Here is a 23,355-nt window from a genome sequence, read left to right as displayed (position 1 = left end):
TCAACTCCGGCAGCCAGATGAGGAGGCGAGTGGCGCCACGGAGACCTGACGGTGTCCCTGGTAACCAGGAGCGTCGCGGTCTCATGTCACGCAGATCCTCCCATCCCATCCAGCTGAACGGCATTTCACTCAGGCTGAGTGACAGATCTCTCTACCAGTTAGCCTGTAGTGCCTCAGCTGCTGTGTGGCTTAACTCAGGAGGTCAAACCAATTAGGATCTCGTCCGGGCTCCTGGTCCAGTATAAAGTGTTGTTGTGGCCAGTCTCTCATTGCTGGCTATTATTTTATTACTAAACTGTGTTTCTTGTGTCCTCTGTACCACGTGTTTTTGACCTTCGACCTGTTCTTTTTGCCTGATCACCCGTCTCTGACCATTCTCTGTCTTACGATTTTGTACTTTTGCTCCCCACTGTTACTAACCTGGACTAAAGACCTTGGCGTTTGTGTGTTGTTTGTCTGTCTCCATTTTGTGTCCCACTTGTGTCCCACTTGGTTGCCCAAAGTTACCTAAGACTGTCTTGAGGCAAGTAGGTAGGGACAGGAGTTGGGTTAAGCTTTAGGGCTCACTGTCATGTCCTGTTCCCTTCCTTGGTCACTCCCCCAAAGTGGCACCAATAAAAAGTACAAGAAGAATAAGAAATGGAGACCTTTTATACTTTCGCACTATGACCCAGATGGAATCTGTGATATTGTCCGCCCATTTCAAATGACTAAATGGTATTGCACAGAAATGCTTAAGGGTACCCTACAATCTCTACAAATATAGAGGGAATATAGAGGCTGAGGGAAACCCCATCTCTCCTTATGCTGAATAGTTTGATGGTGTCTTTGCATGTGGAAGTGTTCTTTTGCAGTTTCTGTTTTATCCTTTCTGATTACGCCTGTTTCTACTTATTTGCACATGTACACATTTAATTTTGTGTTTTGGGATTACTTGTCTTATCTTGAAAAAACAATAAAAATGTTGTTGTTTTTTGTTTGTTTGTTTTTTTTTTTTTTTTTTTTTAAAGTACAAGAAGCAAAAAGGTTATAACACTTGGAAGGCGACCATGAGAAAAAATACTATTCTATTTTTGCTATTTTTAGTAAATTTTTGTTTGTAAGTGGTGTATATATCCCTGAAAATCAGACATCCTCAGAAAATAAGGCTTCGTGGAGGATTTACAAGGTGGCTTAAGATAAGGCATCCCCCGAAAGTAAGACCACCCACCACCACTCTCCGCCACATCTACATAAACTGAATGTTAATTTTTTTTCTTGTTCAACAATAAATGTTAATTCTTCTTCATGGAAAAATAAGACATCCCCTAAAAATAAGACACAATGCATCTTTGGGAGCAAAAATTAACCCCTTCAGGACGAAGGACATAACCGTACGTCCATTATTGTGGTGAGTTACCGCTAAAGGACGTACAGTCACGTCCTAAGATGAAATGGGTGCAGGAGCTGCGCCCGTGTCATCCCACGGCAAGTCCCGGTTGTCAGTGATAGCCGGGCCTCCACCACATCTGCCGCAACCCAAGCTAAGCACGGATTGAAGCAGATAACACCTATAGTGTACAATAGAGGGAGAAACTTCCCTCTATTCCCATTGGGGCTGTGCAGAAGCGAACGCACGGCCCCTATGGTTGCTTTGACCCCAGGAGGTTTCCCTAAAGCCTCCTTTGTCATAACTACAGTGGCTGATCATCTTTGACTATTTTACAGGCACATTACGATGGAATGCAGATCTGCATTGCAATGTAATGTGCCTGTAATCAGGCAATCAAATAGTGATGTTCCCATGGTGGGACATTAACATAAAGTAAAACAGTAAACAAAACACACAAACAAATAAATAAATAAAATACACAACACATAAAATCCCCATAGCCTCCAATGCAATAATAAAAAAATTAATGAAAAAGTATTGCCACATGCGTAATGACGCTGGCAAAAAAAATTATCCATAACTAAATCCGCATGGTGACCGCAGGGAGAAAAAATCAGAAAATAACTAATTTTGTCATTTTTCAAGAAATGTGGGCATTTTTCACACGAAAATTTTACGGCCAAATTTTCCCAATAACCTAAAGTACAATTTGTCACAAGAAAAGAATCTCTGAATTGCTAGGGTAATTTCTAATATCACAGAGGTATAACCACATAAAGCAAGACTGGTCAGATTTAACCCCTAGACGACATAGGAAGTCCTGGAAGTCTGTCCCCAGACGACCCTGGACGTACCGGTACGTCCTGAGCTCTGAAGAGCGCTCTGGAGCGGAGCGCGCTTCATAGCAGGTGGGGGCCGGCTGCAATCAGCAGCCGGCACCTCACCGTTAATGTCACTCTGCAGCGATTGTGCTGCAGCGTGACATTAACTCCTTAAACGCTGGCGCGGTGTTTATGTATAACTGACAGGGGGGTCCCCTGTCACTTACCTATCGGGACCCGATCGTTAAAACGGACCACCGGAGGTCTCTCACCTGCCTCCGTGCGGTCCGATTAGCGCTCTGGTCACTGAGCCTGCACAGGCAGGCTCAATCAGAAGAGCGCCGATAACACTGATCAAGGCTATGCCTATGGCATAGCAGTGATCAGTGTGTACAATCAAAGTATTGTATGTACAAACCCCCAAAGGGACTTAAAATGTGTAAAAAAAAAAAGTTAAAATCACTAACACACTGCCCCAAAACCCCTCCCCCAATAAAAGTTGAAATCACCCCCCTTTCCCATTATATAAATAAAACATATAAAAATAAATAAATAAATAAACATATAATATACCGTAGTGTGCGTATTTCTCTGATCTATTAAAATATAACAAGCCTCATTGCGAAGGGTGAACGGCGTACACGAAAAGAGGGAAAAAAGTACGCGGATTACCGATTTTATGTTACATTATATATTAAAAAAAAACTAATAAAAAATAAAAACTGATCAAAACGTCCGATCTTCACAAATGCAGTATTATTAAAAAGTAGAGATCATGTCGGAAAAAATGACACCCCATACAGCCCTGTAGGTGTAAAAATAAAACCGTTATAAGCGTCACAAAAGGCCCATTTTAATAATAATTAATTGCCAAAATAAAGGATTTCATTAAAAAAAAATATATAACATTAGAGAATCTGTGTAAACCTGCATATCGTTGTGTTCGGACTGACCTATAGAATAATGGTATCATGTCGCTTTTACCATATAGTGCATTACGTAGACACAGGAACCTTCCAAACGTTACCATATTGCATTAATTTTCACAGTTTCACCTATTTATATCTTCATAAATAATATATTTGGGATTCCGTCATACATGTTATTGTAAAATGAAAGACGCCATTACAAAGTACAACTATTCCTGTAACAAACAAGCCATTATAGGGCCTTGTAGATAGAAAACTGAAAGTGCTAGAGCTCTTAGAAGGGTAGGAGGGAAAAACGAAAGCGCAAAGAACAAAATTTGCGCAGTCCACTGGGTCATTTTGGGCCTGGTCCTCAAAGGGTTAAAAAATGGGCTCTGGTCTTTATGGCACTAACTGGACTGATCCTGAAAGGGTTAATATAAGACACTGTAGCTTGTGCTATTAGCCCCAGTATTGAAGTAGTAGTGAAATAGTAAGTAGTGTAATATCATAAAAGTAGACTGGAAGAAATATATATATATATATATATATATATATATATATTTATAATTTTTTATTTTTATATATTATTTTTTATATTTTTTCTGTTCACTGTTTGGTATAAATGATAAAAGAATGTTATTGTTCAGGTCCTAATGGATGCTAATTTATATAGAAGTGGGATAGGAAAAGGAAATGGGGGGGTAAACTAATATTTGTGTCAACAACCTGATTTGTGCATTACTAGGTGCCAACTAGGGATGGTCCGAACCGAGTTCGGTTCGGGTTCGTACGAACCCGAACCCTTGGTAATGATTCCCGCTGTCTGCCCGCTCCGTGCAGCGGGCGGATCCAGCAGGAGGACCGCCTGGAAAACTGGGATACAGCCATAGCCATAGGCTGTATCCCAGTTTTCCAGGCGTTTCTCCTGCTGTGTTCGGACCATCCCTAGTGCCAACTATAAGCTATTTTACAGGGGGTTTTTTTGTTTTGTTTTCTTTAATTCTTCTGACGGATCCAGCAGAAAAAATGATATCTTAACATGTAAAATCAACTCCATATCTATACAAATTTGAATACATTGAGTTTACTATTAGGCTAACAAAATAAAAAACGAAATATCTGATCAATCAATTTATGTATTCACATAACATTTTCCAATCCTTTTTTTGAATTCATATGTACAGTCACAGAAATGCATACATCTATTACATGAAATTACATGAAACACATAAGCAAATATTTTTTAGTAATGTGAATAAGAAATATAGATATATTATTAACTAGTGTAGTGCATTCCGATTCTGTAGCAATGACTTAAAATGCAGTGTAAATTCTAGCTAGCATAGTTATGATAAAAAAAAGTGTCTGGAAAACATAAAATAATTGGATATTTTTATAAATATGATGCCTGATCAAAAAACAAAACTCTAATGTAGGTTTGGAGAAAATTTAAGTTCAAAGTGTAATGCTGCATAGCTGCCAACCTTAGATATGCCAATTCCTCAGAGACTTTTTCATTAGCAGAAAGCTGTGGAATAAACTTGAAGCGTGATGTGATGATCTCTTGCCTTGATACCTCATAGACCACTGCTAATTATGAAGCTGGTTGACAAGCAAACAGTGCTCCATATTTATAATAAAACAGTAGACAAAATCCGCCAATTTGTAATTTTAATGTTAGATGTAACCTCATATTTCCCTGCAAAAGCATAAAAAATGTGGTAAATAAATTAATGAGAACAATATTTTAGAGCCTGCAGAAAAAACACACGCACACATAGAAGAAGATACAGAAATGGCTCACAGACCAATTAGCCTCAATATTTACCCCATTGCATGATTTCCTTACATCAAAGCCTGCCTATTTCTATACCCTTATTTAGGGTTTTACTGACTGACTGCAATTAAAGCAACTCTGATGACAAATAAAAACAAATGCATTGGCATTCGGCTACATATTTACAAAATTAAATTTAAACATGGTTGCATTGGGAAAGAGGGTTTTTATGTATAACAGTAAATGAGAGCAGAAGATGGAGAATTCCTGCATAATTATACTTTATCATTAGGACGCAGCTTTACTTCCAACTTCAAAAGCAAAATTCAGCTCTGAAACTCAGCTTTCTCTATGGATTCGGTCACTGTGCGTAAAATGATTTCTTCTGTGATTTTGTGAGATTTAAAATCACAATGGAAGGCAGGCCACTGACTGCCAAATATTTGAGTATTTTCACTGTATCTACGGCAGGAAACCAATGGCCCAGATGTACTAAAACTGTAAATCTTAGGCTTAAACTTAATCTATGAGCACATTGGTTGAAGCGGTGCCGTTCATAATAATAATAATATTTATTTGTATAGCGCCAACAGATTCCGCAGCGCTTATTCATCTAGAGATCTGCCACCCCATATACCATTATTGGTGTATGTAAATTAGGTTGTTTGGAGGTAGGACCTCAGTGCCTTGGGTTCACACACTGTATTTTGGTCACTATTTCAGTCAGTATTTTTAGCCAAAACCAAGAGTGAAACTCATACAGAGAAAATTAGAATATAATACTATGTCACGTGGCACCTAATGGGACCTGAAAGGCATGGGAACACAGAAATAATGCTGTGCCATAGAAATCAGATTAGTCTGGATGATATGTGTGCAGGCATTGACCTATTGTGTAAGATGGCATAGTGCACAGTGCTGTGAAATATGATGGTGCTATGTAAAGAAATTATTGTCAATTACAATTTAAAATGGACATTTTCACTCAACAAAGGCAGAAGTATGATGGCCATGTGCATATGTAGCATCACATCATCTCACCTTCTTCTGTAGCATTAGCCCCCAAGTCTACAGACATCAGCTCATCCTTTACTTTAGGGGCCGCCTACAAGTCAGCAGACACCATCTCATCCTTTACTTTAGGGGCCGCCCACAAGTCAGCAGACACTATCTCACATTCTACTTTAGGGGCTGTGCTCAAGTCAGGACACACCATCTCACCTTCTTCTGTAGCATTAGCCCCCAGGTCTACAGACACCAATTCATCCTTTACTTTAGGGGCCGCCCACACGTCAACAGACACCATCTCACCCTTTACTTTAGGGGTCGCCCACAAGTCAGCAGACACTATCTCACATTCTACTTTAGGGGCTGTGCTCAAGTCAGGACACACCATCTCACCTTCTGCTTTAGGATTAGTCTTCAAGTCAGGAAAAACCATCCCACTTTCTGCTTTAGGGGCAGTACTCAAGTTGCCAGACACCATCTCACCTTCTCTTGCAAAAAAAGTCCCCAAGTCGCCGGACACTATCTCTCCTTCTCCTGTAGAAGCAGTCATTCCCCAAGAACCAGAGGGGGTATCTTCCACCATATTTGCTGCCATTTCTACATCTACAGGCTCCCAACTGTCTGTGCCATCAGGAGTGAGAGGATGCTCAAATTTCTCAGGTGCCAGAGGTCGAGCTTATATCTTTGACCTACATGAGTGCAGGCTTAAACTGTGGATCAGGGGAAACATTTGGATTTTTTAAAAAAGGTTTTTAAAAGCAGTCAGATAAAATAAGACTTAGCACTTGCATTTTTTCACCCAGAGACCCACATAAGCCCTTATTTTTTGCGCCACTAATTGTACTTTCAATGACAGGCTTCAATAAGCTGTGCAGCCAGAAAAATAATGCATTTTTTTTATTTTATTTTATTTTTATTTTTTTGGGGGGGAGGGGGGAAGGGTTGTTTACATTGTTTGCCTTATGATAAAGCTGACATGTTATACATGTTCCTCAGGTCAGTACAATTACAATGATATGTAACTTGCACAACTTTTATTTTATTTGACAGCTTTTAAAAAATTAAAACCTTTTTTTAAAAAAAGTTCCTTAAAATTGCTCTATGACCATGCTTATAACATTTTTTTTTGTCTATGTGTGGGGCTGTGTGTACCTTCTATTGATACCTTGCAACTTTTTGATCACTTTTTATTAAAATTTTTCTGGATTTGATGCAACCATAAATGCACAATTTTGCACTTTGGAATTTTTTCCATTTATGCCGCTTACCATGTGACATCAGGAATATGATAATTTAATAGTTTGGGCGATACCAAATATGTTTGTTTATTTATTTAACACTTTTTATTTATAAAATCTGACTTTTCTTTTTTTTACTTGGCTTGCTGCAGCCAAGAAAAATAGATCCACGAGACGGGATTAGTGCCATTACGGTGCAGCCCCCGGCTGGCTCGGATGGAGGGACCACCTCTCCGCGATCACCTAGCGGCACCATGACGTGCAGTTATGTCATGGGTCCTCAAGAGCAGTGCTTCTCAATCCCAGTCCTCAGGCCTCACCAACAGGTCATGTTTTGAGGATTTCCCATACAAAGACACCTGTGAGAATACCTGATGCACTGAGTATAATGAGATTGCGATGCCCTGGCCCCTGGGGGCCACTTCCGCAGTGCTGGTGTTATGAGCGGGCAATGACCGGGGCAGCTGCAGGGGTTATACTTGTCACGGTATAGGCCTGAGGGCAGCACAGCTGCAGGGCCGGTCTGAGGAATCTGCGGGTGATGATGGACATGCGATTCTTCGCTGCACTTAGTCAGGGCACCAGTTAGTGGACACCAATGCCAGGGTTCAGTAACAGCGGTTTTATTATAGATGAAGTAACTAGTAGCAACAGTTCTGTCCGGATGCAACCGGGTATATAGCAGGCTTTGACAAATAAGGCAGGAGTGGTGCTGCATAGGCTGTGAGAATACGTGCCGGATGATGGGAGTAGGAGTATGAGAGAAATAGCGGGGCTGGGTGGATTAGCTTGAGACTAATACTTGCTGTGAATCCTTGCAGCGATGAGGGGAGATAACGGAATGACACCCAGATGAGAGAAAAGAATCCGGTCACTTGAGCAGGCAGAAACAGCCGAAGACTGGAATATAGCAGCAGACTTAGTCACTCTTCTGTGGGAGAGGATAGAACCACACAACCTCCTTGCTTGGAAGCCGGGGCTCAACTAACTTGTTAGCAGGAAGTGGGAGGTCACATGGTTGCTCCTGGCCAGAGCTAGTCGGCCATTGGAGGAACCATGGTTACAGGTCACGTGATCAACAGCCTTGCATACCACTGTACACTGTAATAATACACAGGAATACATGAGAATACACATGAAAATGCACAATACCAGAGAATACTAGGGGAAAACCAGCAGCAGTTGCAGTGCAAACAATTACCAGAACAGGCATTGACACAGAAATAGAAATGGGCATAATAGGAGTAGTAGTCTGCATGTTCTGGGACACTGCATACCTCCCTAGCAAATTTGAGCCGACCTCGGCGAATCTAGAAGGCAGCAAACATGAATAGACTGGACAATCAAACAACAGGAATGAATGATGAGAGTGAGTGTGATGAGGTGTGTGTTTCCCACGCCCAAGGCACAGGTGAGAAGAGAGAGAGGATGAGAAACCCTAGTGGCAGGACTTCACCTAGGGGTGCCTAACGTACTCTGGCGACCAGGTAGCTAGTGCGTGAACCATCTGACGTGTAAGCCAGGACAACTTAACTGCTGGCGGGGGACCCTCAATATTCCAGCCAGTTAGACAGTAGGTTTTCTGTTAAATGTGTTACCCTACTGGAAAAGAGAACTGTGAAGACCTGTGTACTACCTTGGCGTGTCTGAGTAGTGTCTTGGATACCTGGAAGAGAAAAGAACAAAATAATAAAAGCAAACATACATGGGGAGCTCCCTTTCATACCACTCAATCACACACACAAGCACTCCACAGGCCAAACACACGAAAAGATATCCAAGGTGCGATATGTATGGACAAGTGTGAAGGTTAGGTATGACTATGTGTGATAACTACTGTGTTGGGACAAGACAGAGGAGAACAAATACTGGAAACAAAAGGAAGGGAAACACAAGGGACAACAAATACTGCGAGGTCTTGAGGAGAACTGGCTCACATAAATCTGAATGAAACCTGAGAGAAATCTGAATGAAAATCTGAGAAAAATCTGCACACGAACTGGCTCAACTACATCTTTCCAGCTATAGATACGATAATAATACACAATACTGAGACTGGATGAGAAAATACACTCCTACATAAACTGGACTTTCTCTGAGGTATATGTAAACTGACTTCTCTTACTCAGAGGAGGAGCTATCTGACTTTGACACTGGAAAATATACTGTTTTACAAAAGAGGCACTCTACTCTGAGGCAATCTATGTAACCTTGTGCTTACTCAGAGGAGGAAATACAAAGACTTTGATAACACTGGAATGCAATAGTAGAAAAAGTACAATAATGAAATAAGTGCAATAATACCCTGTGTGGAACACACAATCACAGGAAAGTGCATTAGGAAGGAATGGGTTAAGTGTCTCTGTTAGGTAGAGTCTCTTTTAGGCAATTAGACATCGTCCATGTAAAAGGCTCTGGGACAGGCACTAGAGAACCTTTTGTTATTGTAAGTGTCCATCAGCTCATGGCTGGTTAGTACAGGGAACTTGGTCAGGAGGACCAGGCACGAACCTTAAACGTTGCAGGAACTGGAACAAAACAGTTAGACAACAAAAACAGTTTAAGGGCTCTGGTCTCTGTAACGAAGTGGAGGAATTCCTCTGGTAGAGCGCTCAGACCGTCTCAGCGGAGGATCCTCTTCAACAGTGATTGGTGCAGGTACCGGTGGAAGATCACCCCCAGTGTCTGGTTGTAGAGATGGAGTCGTTGGAGGCACAATTGGAAGTGGAGAAACCGCTGAAACGGGTACAGGGAACGCTGGATAGCCTACGGCCATGAGGAACGGTTCAACTTGGAACATTTCTTCCAGAGAGAGAGGTTTAGCTGGAGCTGCTGGGGGAGCCGGAGGCGTGGATGCAGGTACCGGACACGGCGCTGTAAGGCCCTGTAGGTCCTCCTTAGTGCAACGTTTTATCCTATTCCGGTGCACCGTCTGTGGGGCTAGCCCAGGCTTTTTGACTTCATACACATCAGTCTCTGGGTAAGGGATAGAGGAGATGACATAGGGCTCAGGCTCCCAAAGGCTTTCAAGTTTGTGAGAGCGATGATATTTCTTTAGCCAAACTTTATCCCCCACTTGTAGTGGTGTGGCATTCGCCCTTAGGTTGTAGGCATCCTCTTGGCGCTGCTGAGCCTCCCCCATCCTCCGGTCAACAATTTCCCGGGCATCCTGGATTCTCCTCTGATGTTCCCGAACCCAGTCAATTTCAGGTAGGGGGTTGAAGGTGTCAGGAGCTTGGACTCCAAGAGCACGGTCCTGAGGAAGTTGGCCTTGGCGGCCGAACATCAGGTAGAACGGGGAGTAGCCAGTGGAACAATGAGTGGTATTGTTATAGATGTCCACTAGTTCATCCAACAAGTGGGGCCACTCTACTCTCTTTGTCACTGAAGCCGTTCGGAGCATGTTGATAAAGACCTGGTTAACTTTTTCACACAGACCATTCCCTTGAGGGTGATAGGCCGTGGTGCGGAGCTTCTTACATTCATGGTAGGCACACAGCTCCTGGAAAAGTTGCGACTCGAAGGCCGGACCCCGGTCCGTCAGCAGAGACTCTGGGCACCCATAGTGCTTTACATACTCCTTGTAAAAAGTAAGAGCAGTGGTCTTGGCGGTCAAGTCCCTGACAGGTACCACGACTACCCACTTGGAGTAGTGGTCAACCATGGTGAGGGCGTAGGTATACCCGCATCTTGTAGGGGCTAGCTTCACATGGTCCAGGGCGACTAGCTGATTCGGCCGGTGGGAGGTGATTGGATGCAAAGGGGCCCTGACTTCTCTTCCCCCAGCTTTGGAGATATTACAGGCAGGGCACTCAGCACACCAGTTCTCGATGTCAGCCCTCATCCCGATCCAGTAGAACCGCTGTCGGATAGTGGCCTCCGTCTTGTGTACCCCGAAATGACCGGACCGGTCATGGTAGGCATCTAGCACCATCTTAGCGTCTCGTCGGGGAATGAGGATCTGGTGGCACCTCTCCCCAGAGACCGGATCAAGAGAGTTCCGCAGGATCAGTCCCTTCTGTAAGAAGAGCCTCTTTCTTTGCCTCCAGAGTCGCCTTAGCTCGACATCAGGATAGGGCCTCTTTATCCGCATGGGGACCCGACCAGTAGAGAGGTAGTCATAGATCTCCCCCAGGACACGGGACTCTTCCTGGATGGTCTGCCACCTGGCCAAGTCTTGCGGGGCCCTAGGTGGAGGCGAAGGCGTTTCAGGCCCGGCTACATCAATAGCACTCTGGGTAGCGAACCTTTGATAGAAGGGAGGCATTTCTACGTCTTCCCAATCGCTGTCCTCTGGGGCCTCTTCGCCCTTGGATAGTCGGGACAGAAGGTCTGCATTGACGTTAGCCTTGCCACTGCGGTACTTAATTTCAAACTGGAAATTGGCCAGTCGAGAAGCCCACCGCTGCTCCAGGGCGCCCAGCCGAGCAGTGTTGAGATGCGCCAACGGGTTGTTATCCGTATAGATGGTAACAGGGGTGGCAGCCAGGTAGTCCTTGAACTTTTCAGTGACGGCCCACACTAGGGCTAGTAACTCCAACTTGAAGGAGCTATAATTGTTATCGTTCTTTTCAGCACCCCGAAGACTCCGGCTGGCATAAGCTACGACTCTCTCTTGGCCATCTTGAACCTGGGACAGCACAGCTCCCAGGCCTTGGAAGCTGGCGTCTGTGTAAAGCCGGAAAGGAAGGTTATAGTCCGGGTAGGCCAGGATAGGAGGCGTGGTCAACAGGCGTTTCAGGGTTTGAAAAGCAACCTCCTGCCGTTCGGACCACTCGACGGGGAGTCGTCGGTTGTAGCTTTCTCGAGGGCAACCCCGGAGTAACTCATTGAGGGGCTCGGCCACTTGGGCAAAGTGGGGAATGAAGCGGCGGTAATAGCCGGCAAATCCCAGAAAGCTTCTCACCTCCTTGACGGTCTTAGGGGTATCCCAGTGTTCCACAGCCGAGATCTTCTCTGGATCGGGTCGTATCCCCTCAGCACTCACAACGTGCCCCAGATAGTTCACTTGGGGTTTGAGAAGGTGGCACTTGGAGGGCTTGATTTTCAGGCCGTGATCGATTAGGACCTGGAACACTTCAGCCAGATGATGGACGTGATCTTCGTAGGTACGTGAATAGACAATCACATCATCTAGGTAGAGCAGGACACTCTGAAAGTTGAGATGGCCGAGACACCTTTCCATCAACCGCTGGAAGGTAGCGGGGGCGTTGCACAGACCGAAGGGCATGCTGGTGAATTCGAATAGTCCCATGGGGGTGGTGAAGGCCGTCTTCTCACGGTCTTCGGGTGCCATGGGCACCTGCCAGTACCCACTGGTGAGGTCCAAGGTGGAGAAGTAGGCGGCTGACCCCAAAGCAGCAATAGACTCTTCGATCCGGGGCAAAGGATAGGCATCCTTGTGGGTGATTGTGTTTATCTTCCTATAATCCACGCAGAACCGGATGTTACCGTCTTTCTTCCTCACGAGGACAATAGGGGCAGCCCACGGACTCTGACTTTCTTGGATAACGTTAGAGTCTTTCATCTCCTTGAGCAGTTTCTTGACCTGCTGATAGCTGGCAGGAGGGATTGGCCGATGTTTCTCTTTGATAGGCAAATGGTCCCCTGTGTTGATCTGATGCTGGACCAGGTTGGTCTTCCCGAAATCGAGGGAGTGTTTGCTGAAGGCCTCGTGATACCTTGAAATGCACAATACCAGAGAATACTAGGGGAAAACCAGCAGCAGTTGCAGTGCAAACAATTACCAGAACAGGCATTGACACAGAAATAGAAATGGGCATAATAGGAGTAGTAGTCTGCATGTTCTGGGACACTGCATACCTCCCTAGCAAATTTGAGCCGACCTCGGCGAATCTAGAAGGCAGCAAACATGAATAGACTGGACAATCAAACAACAGGAATGAATGATGAGAGTGAGTGTGATGAGGTGTGTGTTTCCCACGCCCAAGGCACAGGTGAGAAGAGAGAGAGGATGAGAAACCCTAGTGGCAGGACTTCACCTAGGGGTGCCTAACGTACTCTGGCGACCAGGTAGCTAGTGCGTGAACCATCTGACGTGTAAGCCAGGACAACTTAACTGCTGGCGGGGGACCCTCAATATTCCAGCCAGTTAGACAGTAGGTTTTCTGTTAAATGTGTTACCCTACTGGAAAAGAGAACTGTGAAGACCTGTGTACTACCTTGGCGTGTCTGAGTAGTGTCTTGGATACCTGGAAGAGAAAAGAACAAAATAATAAAAGCAAACATACATGGGGAGCTCCCTTTCATACCACTCAATCACACACACAAGCACTCCACAGGCCAAACACACGAAAAGATATCCAAGGTGCGATATGTATGGACAAGTGTGAAGGTTAGGTATGACTATGTGTGATAACTACTGTGTTGGGACAAGACAGAGGAGAACAAATACTGGAAACAAAAGGAAGGGAAACACAAGGGACAACAAATACTGCGAGGTCTTGAGGAGAACTGGCTCACATAAATCTGAATAAAACCTGAGAGAAATCTGAATGAAAATCTGAGAAAAATCTGCACACGAACTGGCTCAACTACATCTTTCCAGCTATAGATACGATAATAATACACAATACTGAGACTGGATGAGAAAATACACTCCTACATAAACTGGACTTTCTCTGAGGTATATGTAAACTGACTTCTCTTACTCAGAGGAGGAGCTATCTGACTTTGACACTGGAAAATATACTGTTTTACAAAAGAGGCACTCTACTCTGAGGCAATCTATGTAACCTTGTGCTTACTCAGAGGAGGAAATACAAAGACTTTGATAACACTGGAATGCAATAGTAGAAAAAGTACAATAATGAAATAAGTGCAATAATACCCTGTGTGGAACACACAATCACAGGAAAGTGCATTAGGAAGGAATGGGTTAAGTGTCTCTGTTAGGTAGAGTCTCTTTTAGGCAATTAGACATCGTCCATGTAAAAGGCTCTGGGACAGGCACTAGAGAACCTTTTGTTATTGTAAGTGTCCATCAGCTCATGGCTGGTTAGTACAGGGAACTTGGTCAGGAGGACCAGGCACGAACCTTAAACGTTGCAGGAACTGGAACAAAACAGTTAGACAACAAAAACAGTTTAAGGGCTCTGGTCTCTGTAACGAAGTGGAGGAATTCCTCTGGTAGAGCGCTCAGACCGTCTCAGCGGAGGATCCTCTTCAACAGTGATTGGTGCAGGTACCGGTGGAAGATCACCCCCAGTGTCTGGTTGTAGAGATGGAGTCGTTGGAGGCACAATTGGAAGTGGAGAAACCGCTGAAACGGGTACAGGGAACGCTGGATAGCCTACGGCCATGAGGAACGGTTCAACTTGGAACATTTCTTCCAGAGAGAGAGGTTTAGCTGGAGCTGCTGGGGGAGCCGGAGGCGTGGATGCAGGTACCGGACACGGCGCTGTAAGGCCCTGTAGGTCCTCCTTAGTGCAACGTTTTATCCTATTCCGGTGCACCGTCTGTGGGGCTAGCCCAGGCTTTTTGACTTCATACACATCAGTCTCTGGGTAAGGGATAGAGGAGATGACATAGGGCTCAGGCTCCCAAAGGCTTTCAAGTTTGTGAGAGCGATGATATTTCTTTAGCCAAACTTTATCCCCCACTTGTAGTGGTGTGGCATTCGCCCTTAGGTTGTAGGCATCCTCTTGGCGCTGCTGAGCCTCCCCCATCCTCCGGTCAACAATTTCCCGGGCATCCTGGATTCTCCTCTGATGTTCCCGAACCCAGTCAATTTCAGGTAGGGGGTTGAAGGTGTCAGGAGCTTGGACTCCAAGAGCACGGTCCTGAGGAAGTTGGCCTTGGCGGCCGAACATCAGGTAGAACGGGGAGTAGCCAGTGGAACAATGAGTGGTATTGTTATAGATCTCCACTAGTTCATCCAACAAGTGGGGCCACTCTACTCTCTTTGTCACTGAAGCCGTTCGGAGCATGTTGATAAAGACCTGGTTAACTTTTTCACACAGACCATTCCCTTGAGGGTGATAGGCCGTGGTGCGGAGCTTCTTACATTCATGGTAGGCACACAGCTCCTGGAAAAGTTGCGACTCGAAGGCCGGACCCCGGTCCGTCAGCAGAGACTCTGGGCACCCATAGTGCTTTACATACTCCTTGTAAAAAGTAAGAGCAGTGGTCTTGGCGGTCAAGTCCCTGACAGGTACCACGACTACCCACTTGGAGTAGTGGTCAACCATGGTGAGGGCGTAGGTATACCCGCATCTTGTAGGGGCTAGCTTCACATGGTCCAGGGCGACTAGCTGATTCGGCCGGTGGGAGGTGATTGGATGCAAAGGGGCCCTGACTTCTCTTCCCCCAGCTTTGGAGATATTACAGGCAGGGCACTCAGCACACCAGTTCTCGATGTCAGCCCTCATCCCGATCCAGTAGAACCGCTGTCGGATAGTGGCCTCCGTCTTGTGTACCCCGAAATGACCGGACCGGTCATGGTAGGCATCTAGCACCATCTTAGCGTCTCGTCGGGGAATGAGGATCTGGTGGCACCTCTCCCCAGAGACCGGATCAAGAGAGTTCCGCAGGATCAGTCCCTTCTGTAAGAAGAGCCTCTTTCTTTGCCTCCAGAGTCGCCTTAGCTCGACATCAGGATAGGGCCTCTTTATCCGCATGGGGACCCGACCAGTAGAGAGGTAGTCATAGATCTCCCCCAGGACACGGGACTCTTCCTGGATGGTCTGCCACCTGGCCAAGTCTTGCGGGGCCCTAGGTGGAGGCGAAGGCGTTTCAGGCCCGGCTACATCAATAGCACTCTGGGTAGCGAACCTTTGATAGAAGGGAGGCATTTCTACGTCTTCCCAATCGCTGTCCTCTGGGGCCTCTTCGCCCTTGGATAGTCGGGACAGAAGGTCTGCATTGACGTTAGCCTTGCCACTGCGGTACTTAATTTCAAACTGGAAATTGGCCAGTCGAGAAGCCCACCGCTGCTCCAGGGCGCCCAGCCGAGCAGTGTTGAGATGCGCCAACGGGTTGTTATCCGTATAGATGGTAACAGGGGTGGCAGCCAGGTAGTCCTTGAACTTTTCAGTGACGGCCCACACTAGGGCTAGTAACTCCAACTTGAAGGAGCTATAATTGTTATCGTTCTTTTCAGCACCCCGAAGACTCCGGCTGGCATAAGCTACGACTCTCTCTTGGCCATCTTGAACCTGGGACAGCACAGCTCCCAGGCCTTGGAAGCTGGCGTCTGTGTAAAGCCGGAAAGGAAGGTTATAGTCCGGGTAGGCCAGGATAGGAGGCGTGGTCAACAGGCGTTTCAGGGTTTGAAAAGCAACCTCCTGCCGTTCGGACCACTCGACGGGGAGTCGTCGGTTGTAGCTTTCTCGAGGGCAACCCCGGAGTAACTCATTGAGGGGCTCGGCCACTTGGGCAAAGTGGGGAATGAAGCGGCGGTAATAGCCGGCAAATCCCAGAAAGCTTCTCACCTCCTTGACGGTCTTAGGGGTATCCCAGTGTTCCACAGCCGAGATCTTCTCTGGATCGGGTCGTATCCCCTCAGCACTCACAACGTGCCCCAGATAGTTCACTTGGGGTTTGAGAAGGTGGCACTTGGAGGGCTTGATTTTCAGGCCGTGATCGATTAGGACCTGGAACACTTCAGCCAGATGATGGACGTGATCTTCGTAGGTACGTGAATAGACAATCACATCATCTAGGTAGAGCAGGACACTCTGAAAGTTGAGATGGCCGAGACACCTTTCCATCAACCGCTGGAAGGTAGCGGGGGCGTTGCACAGACCGAAGGGCATGCTGGTGAATTCGAATAGTCCCATGGGGGTGGTGAAGGCCGTCTTCTCACGGTCTTCGGGTGCCATGGGCACCTGCCAGTACCCACTGGTGAGGTCCAAGGTGGAGAAGTAGGCGGCTGACCCCAAAGCAGCAATAGACTCTTCGATCCGGGGCAAAGGATAGGCATCCTTGTGGGTGATTGTGTTTATCTTCCTATAATCCACGCAGAACCGGATGTTACCGTCTTTCTTCCTCACGAGGACAATAGGGGCAGCCCACGGACTCTGACTTTCTTGGATAACGTTAGAGTCTTTCATCTCCTTGAGCAGTTTCTTGACCTGCTGATAGCTGGCAGGAGGGATTGGCCGATGTTTCTCTTTGATAGGCAAATGGTCCCCTGTGTTGATCTGATGCTGGACCAGGTTGGTCTTCCCGAAATCGAGGGAGTGTTTGCTGAAGGCCTCGTGATACCTTTTGGCCACCTTGAGGATGCCGTGGAGGTATTCAAGTGGGGTATTGGCATCGCCAATATGGAGTTCATCCCACCAAGGGGCGAGAGCCCTGTTTGAGTCCCTTTGAGTGCCACGGATGGAGCTCTGATAGGCGATGGTCTCCTCACAGACGATGTCCTCAGGATCGAGTTGGTATAGCATGGCCACGGTGGTGAACTTGGGTAGGTCAGCTGAGGAGTCTCCAAGGTTCACCAGACGGACAGGGACCTGACCATTGGAGACGGTCACCAGGCTTCTAGCGGCCCTGACAAGAGGTTGCCCCTCAATTTCAATAGCATCCAGAAGGGCCACATAATCAGCATTGTTGAGGCCTGGACGGACCCTGCACCAGATGAGGAACTCACTGTTAGCTGGGATGGTGATCGGACGAGCATCTCTAGTGCGGACACGGCAGATTTCTCCTCGAGGATTGGCAAATTTCCGCTGAGCGGCGAGCACCTTTATGGTCTTCTGAACGGCTTGCCTGTACTGAGGAGACATAGCACAAGACATAGAGGCATTCAAGGCATCCAACACTTCAGTGAATACATGACGGATAATATTCATGCCTAATACCACGGTCCCACTATCTCCCTGAGCCTCAGTAACAATGATACCCTGACGCGCTAGCTCCCGCTTCCCTATGCAGACAGTGGGTTCCCAGTAACCTAGTTGCACAATAGGACGACCATTACTAGCAATAAGTTTCAGACGGTATTTCTCAACTGGACCTAGGGTTCTCAGATCCCAATGTTCTTCAAACACATGCCTCGGGATAGTGGTAACCTGGGAACCTGTATCTACCAGAGCCTCCAGGGGGACTCCGTCCACCCAGAGAGTCACATGCGGGCATTGTGAGAGGAACCTTGAGAACCACTGTGCTTCCTGCGGGCCTGGATCTCGACCTCCTGGGTGTTGGCCCTCGGACCCAGGGGTAGCCCGTTTAACTGATAGCACTGAGAGCGGTAGTGTCCATGTCGCCTACAGTGGCGGCAATAGGGGCGCTCAGGGGATCTAAGTCTCGGTGGAGGAGGCCGATCGGGAACTGAATACTCAGGGCAGGGGTCCTGTGGTGGTGGAGGTGTTGGATAGGCCCCTTGTAGCCCCCTTAGGGCTTGGCAGAGAGAGTCAACCACTTGCGTAAGGAGAGCAGGGATCGCTGGTGAATTAGCCGGGATAGACTGTTGGGCAGCTTGTATAGCGGAAACTGGTGGAACCATAGTGGGCACTGGAGGTGGGGGTATAGGTCCCACCGGATCCAGGCAATCTGAACCTGGAGTACAGCCGGCACAGGGATTGTCAATGCCAACCACCCTCAGAGCCAGAGTCTTGAAGTCCAGGAAAGGCATTGTAGGGTTTTGGGCAGCTAGCATACGCAGTTGGCTCTGGATGAGTCTAGAGTCCACCCCCTCTATGAAGCGGTCAGTGATCATACTCTCCACAGCCGAGGGGTCTATGGTATCAACCTGTCTCAGGGCCCGGTAGGCAGATTGGAGTGCTAGTGCATAGTCTCTGAGGGTCTCACCTGGCCTTTGTCGTCGGTCATAAAACTTAAGGCGGACCTCCGTGGGTGACTGTACCTCAAATTCTTTACTCAGCCGGGTCAGGATCTGTTGTACATTAGCTTTCTCCGAAGCTGGCCATGACCGCACCTCCTCGGCAGCGGGACCCTCAAGTTGTCCTAGCAGCAACTGCACCTGCTGAGTGGGAGAGAGTGAGACAAGTTCAAGGGTGCGGGAAATTTTTTCCTTGAAATCAGCCAACGTGTGGGGTTCTCCTTTATAACTGGGAAGATTGTTGGGCCCAATGAAGAATGGGACCGCTGCGGTAGCCATAGCAACGGGAGCCGCGGGAAGCCTTCTTCGGGCCGTCGGCGAACTGCCGGACCCGTCAGAGTCACTGTGATGGCCGGTGGACATGACGAGGGGTTCTGGTGTAAGGCGCCTGGAAGAAAGTAGGGGCGAGGAGAGCTTGCGGGAACAGCAGGCACCGATAGGCAGGGTGTCCGGGACCGGAGAGGAATAGGGCGGAAGTCAGCATCAACACTTCCGGCGGTCCGGGCACAATCTCCTTCCCTCCTGCAACAGAGGCTTGGATACTGCAGGGCCGGGGCGGAGCGCGCGCGCGCGCGAAGACAGTGCGTCACCGGCTGACTTGACCCCTTAGCAGGCCGCAGCGCGGCAATAGCAAAGTCTCTGGGGGGATTAGCAGTACAGTTCTGGGGACACTGACAGTTGGCACAACACAGTCTGTATCCTGTTCGTGACGCCAAAAATGCGATGCCCTGGCCCCTGGGGGCCACTTCCGCAGTGCTGGTGTTATGAGCGGGCAATGACCGGGGCAGCTGCAGGGTGTATACTTGTCACGGTATAGGCCTGAGGGCAGCACAGCTGTAGGGCCGGTCTGAGGAATCTGCGGGTGATGATGGGCATGCGATTCTTCGCTGCACTTAGTCAGGGCACCAGTTAGTGGACACCAATGCCAGGGTTCAGTAACAGCGGTTTTATTATAGATGAAGTAACTAGTAGCAACAGTTCTGTCCGGATGCAACCGGGTATATAGCAGGCTTTGACAAATAAGGCAGGAGTGGTGCTGCATAGGCTGTGAGAATACGTGCCGGATGATGGGAGTAGGAGTATGAGAGAAATAGCGGGGCTGGGTGGATTAGCTTGAGACTAATACTTGCTGTGAATCCTTGCAGCGATGAGGGGAGATAACGGAATGACACCCAGATGAGAGAAAAGAATCCGGTCACTTGAGCAGGCAGAAACAGCCGAAGACTGGAATATAGCAGCAGACTTAGTCACTCTTCTGTGGGAGAGGATAGAACCACACAACCTCCTTGCTTGGAAGCCGGGGCTCAACTAACTTGTTAGCAGGAAGTGGGAGGTCACATGGTTGCTCCTGGCCAGAGCTAGTCGGCCATTGGAGGAACCATGGTTACAGGTCACGTGATCAACAGCCTTGCATACCACTGTACACTGTAATAATACACAGGAATACATGAGAATACACATGAAAATGCACAATACCAGAGAATACTAGGGGAAAACCAGCAGCAGTTGCAGTGCAAACACTTACCAGAACAGGCATTGACACAGAAATAGAAATGGGCATAATAGGAGTAGTAGTCTGCATGTTCTGGGACACTGCAAGATCACCTGTGAAATACTAAGGAAATCCTCAAAACATAACCTGTTGGTGAGGCCCGAGGACTGGAATTGAGAAGCACTGCTCTAGAGGTTTAATAATTTTTTCCCTTTTCGGAGCATATTTTATGAAAAGATTAAATCTGCCAAATGTGTGTCTGTAGGTAAAAATATGCGAGCTCTAAGGCCTTTTAAAAAACAAAAATGCAATGAAAATTGGCATGGGAGGGAAAGGGTTAAGTATTGTTATATCCCATAGCAATAAATCTATGTATTCCTACTAAAGTGCCTCATAGTTAAATTCTTATATGAATCGACAGTACAGAGATCTTTGTAGTGGTCTTTTTACTCCTAGGTCTGTAACCATGACAAGGGGACATCCTCAACGTCTAGAGGAAAGAAGATTTCACGGTCAGCACAGACGCTGATTCTTTACTGTAAGAGCAGTAAGACTGTGGAACTCTCTGCGACATGATGTTGTCATGGCTGATTCATTAAATATGTTCAAGGGAGGCCTGGATGATTTTCTCAGGTTTCTCTAGGTTGAACCTGATGGACTTTTGTCTTCTTTCAACCCTATTAACTACTATATTAACCTGCTATCCTCAGTAATCGTAAAGGGAAAGTAACCAAAACTCTTTACTCTCAGCATATGAGCTACATGACACTGTATGTTTGTTTTTTGATTTTTGCACTGCCTAGTAAAGTTTAAGGCTCTGTCAGAAGTCATTTATCTACACCTTGTATGACTGAAACAGCTCATTGAAAAGGAGTGTTTATTATACACAATGGATATTAGCATTGCCCCTCTGCCACATGACAATGCACTACTGCACCCAGTTAGCCCTACACTACACTAACTGTTGCAGCCCCTCGTGCTGTATGACTTTTGAGCAACAGTTGATTTGAAAACTTTGTTTAATCTCTGGAATACTCCTTTATGGGTTCACACTATGTATATTTGAGGCTGTATTTGTGAGGCTGTATAGCAACCAAAACCAGGAGTGGATTGAAAACACAGAAAGGCTATGTTCACACAATGTTGTAATTGAGTGGATGGCCGCCATTTAATGGCAAATATTTGCTGTTATTTTAAAACAACGGCTGTGGTATTGAAATAATGGCCGTTATTTACTGTTATATGGCGGCCATCCACTCAATTTCAACATTGTGTGAACAGACCCTTTCTGTGTTTTCAATCCACTCCTGGTTTTGGTTGCTATGAGGACCTGACATGAGGACCAAATACAGCCTCAAATATACATAGTGTGAACCCAGCCTAAAGTTTAATTTGTCATTGAAAAGTTGCTAATGGATTCCCTTTAACATTTTCTATTTCACATATCAGGAAAAACATGCTGGTCTTATATTAGGCCATGCCTCCAATTGCCCCTCTAGATTCACTAAAAGATGCACGCTTCCTAGTGAAAACAGCACAAGCTGCACCTACTGTACAGCAGGCGCAGAAATCTACACTAGGGAGAAGAGGCAATTCCGCGCCTTCTTCTTAGTGTACACCAGTGGCACAGATTTCATAAATGTTCCCTCATATCCTTACATTTCAAAGGCTTTATCAACACTGTCATTATCTTATTGTTTTTTACTTTTACAAAATACCTCTCTTCATTTAATAGCCATCCATAGTCATGTAACACACTGGCCATGATGTCCACGGTTTCATTACTGTTTTTATATGTGGTGATATAATACTTCCCTGTATTCTGCTATTCAGAATATAACATTTCATTTTAGTTGAATTTTATATTCTTCCTGTCTGCTTTAAACTGAATCTGTGCTGTGTGCTAGTGATGTTTGGAACAAAAGAGTAGAACTGTGCACATGGTTAAGGAAAAATATGACATCAATATCACACATAAAGGTTTATAATTTAATTTTTACAAGGAGGCTACGATTTTTATTCTGCGGTTAGTATCTTAACATGAAAATTGTATAGCAGAAATCTATAATGAGTTTTGTTATTGGTTTTACTCATGCACAAGAGCACCCTCTTGTGAGGTTAGAGAAACTAATCATTTAAAGTTGTTTTTTGTCCTTATTACTTCTTAACCTCAATACACGTGTATGTATGTGTGTGTAATATATATATATATATATATATATATATACATATATATATATATATTTACAATTATGTCAATGTCTAGATCCTTGCATATCTGTGTCAACTGTATATTTGTAGCATTTTTATAAAGACATTGTAGAACAATGTCGTGTTGCACATACACTCCTTTAATTTTCTGATCAATTTGTTCTTACATATGCATGGGTAAACAGTGGCTGAAAAGCTGCTTTTAACTTTTGCAGCAGTTCTGACCATATAGATTTAACCTAAGCATTTAGCCTTTTTTATTTCACTTAGCGCTGCCCCTCAACACTACTGCCTTAATCATAGGCCTTCTGTGCCTAATGATAAATATAGCAACGATTCCTCCAACCACAAACACACGGGATGTATAATAAAACTAAAAAATATGTATAAAATATATATATAAAATTTATAAAAAGACTCAACGCGTTTCGGACCGCTCCAGTTCCTTTCTCAAGAGTCGTGTATGTATGAGTCATGGATGACTCTTGAGAAAGGAATCGGAGCGGTTCCGAAACGCGTTGAGTCTTTTTATAAATTTTATATATATATTTTATACAAAATTTTTAGTTTTATTTTTTTTTTTTGTTGTTGGACCTGCGCCCTCACACCCGTGTGTTTGTGGTTGGAGGAATTGTTGCTCTATTGATCCCTGGAGGATATTGGGAGTGGCTGCAGTCTGTCTCACATGTGCTTCTGAGTGTTGTGCCTCCTAGCTAGCACAA

At 45.9% G+C, this 23,355-nt stretch overlaps 1 long non-coding RNA gene across 1 annotated transcript in view; it reads right to left on the bottom strand.

The window, feature by feature from the left end:
* Positions 1 to 6,424: 6,424 nt before the first annotated feature.
* LOC138784535 (uncharacterized) overlaps positions 6,425 to 23,355 on the bottom strand; it is a 28,145-nt gene continuing 11,214 nt past the window's right edge. Inside the window, exon 3 of the long non-coding RNA XR_011361872.1 lies at positions 6,425 to 6,599. This is a non-coding gene — a long non-coding RNA (uncharacterized lncRNA). The remainder of the gene's footprint in view (positions 6,600 to 23,355) is intronic.

This window comes from Dendropsophus ebraccatus, chromosome 2, assembly GCF_027789765.1.
Source record: "Dendropsophus ebraccatus isolate aDenEbr1 chromosome 2, aDenEbr1.pat, whole genome shotgun sequence".
NCBI classification, from domain to species: domain Eukaryota; kingdom Metazoa; phylum Chordata; class Amphibia; order Anura; family Hylidae; genus Dendropsophus; species Dendropsophus ebraccatus.
The sequence above is the reverse complement of the archived record's forward strand: the minus strand, read 5'-3'. Positions and strand labels throughout refer to the sequence as shown.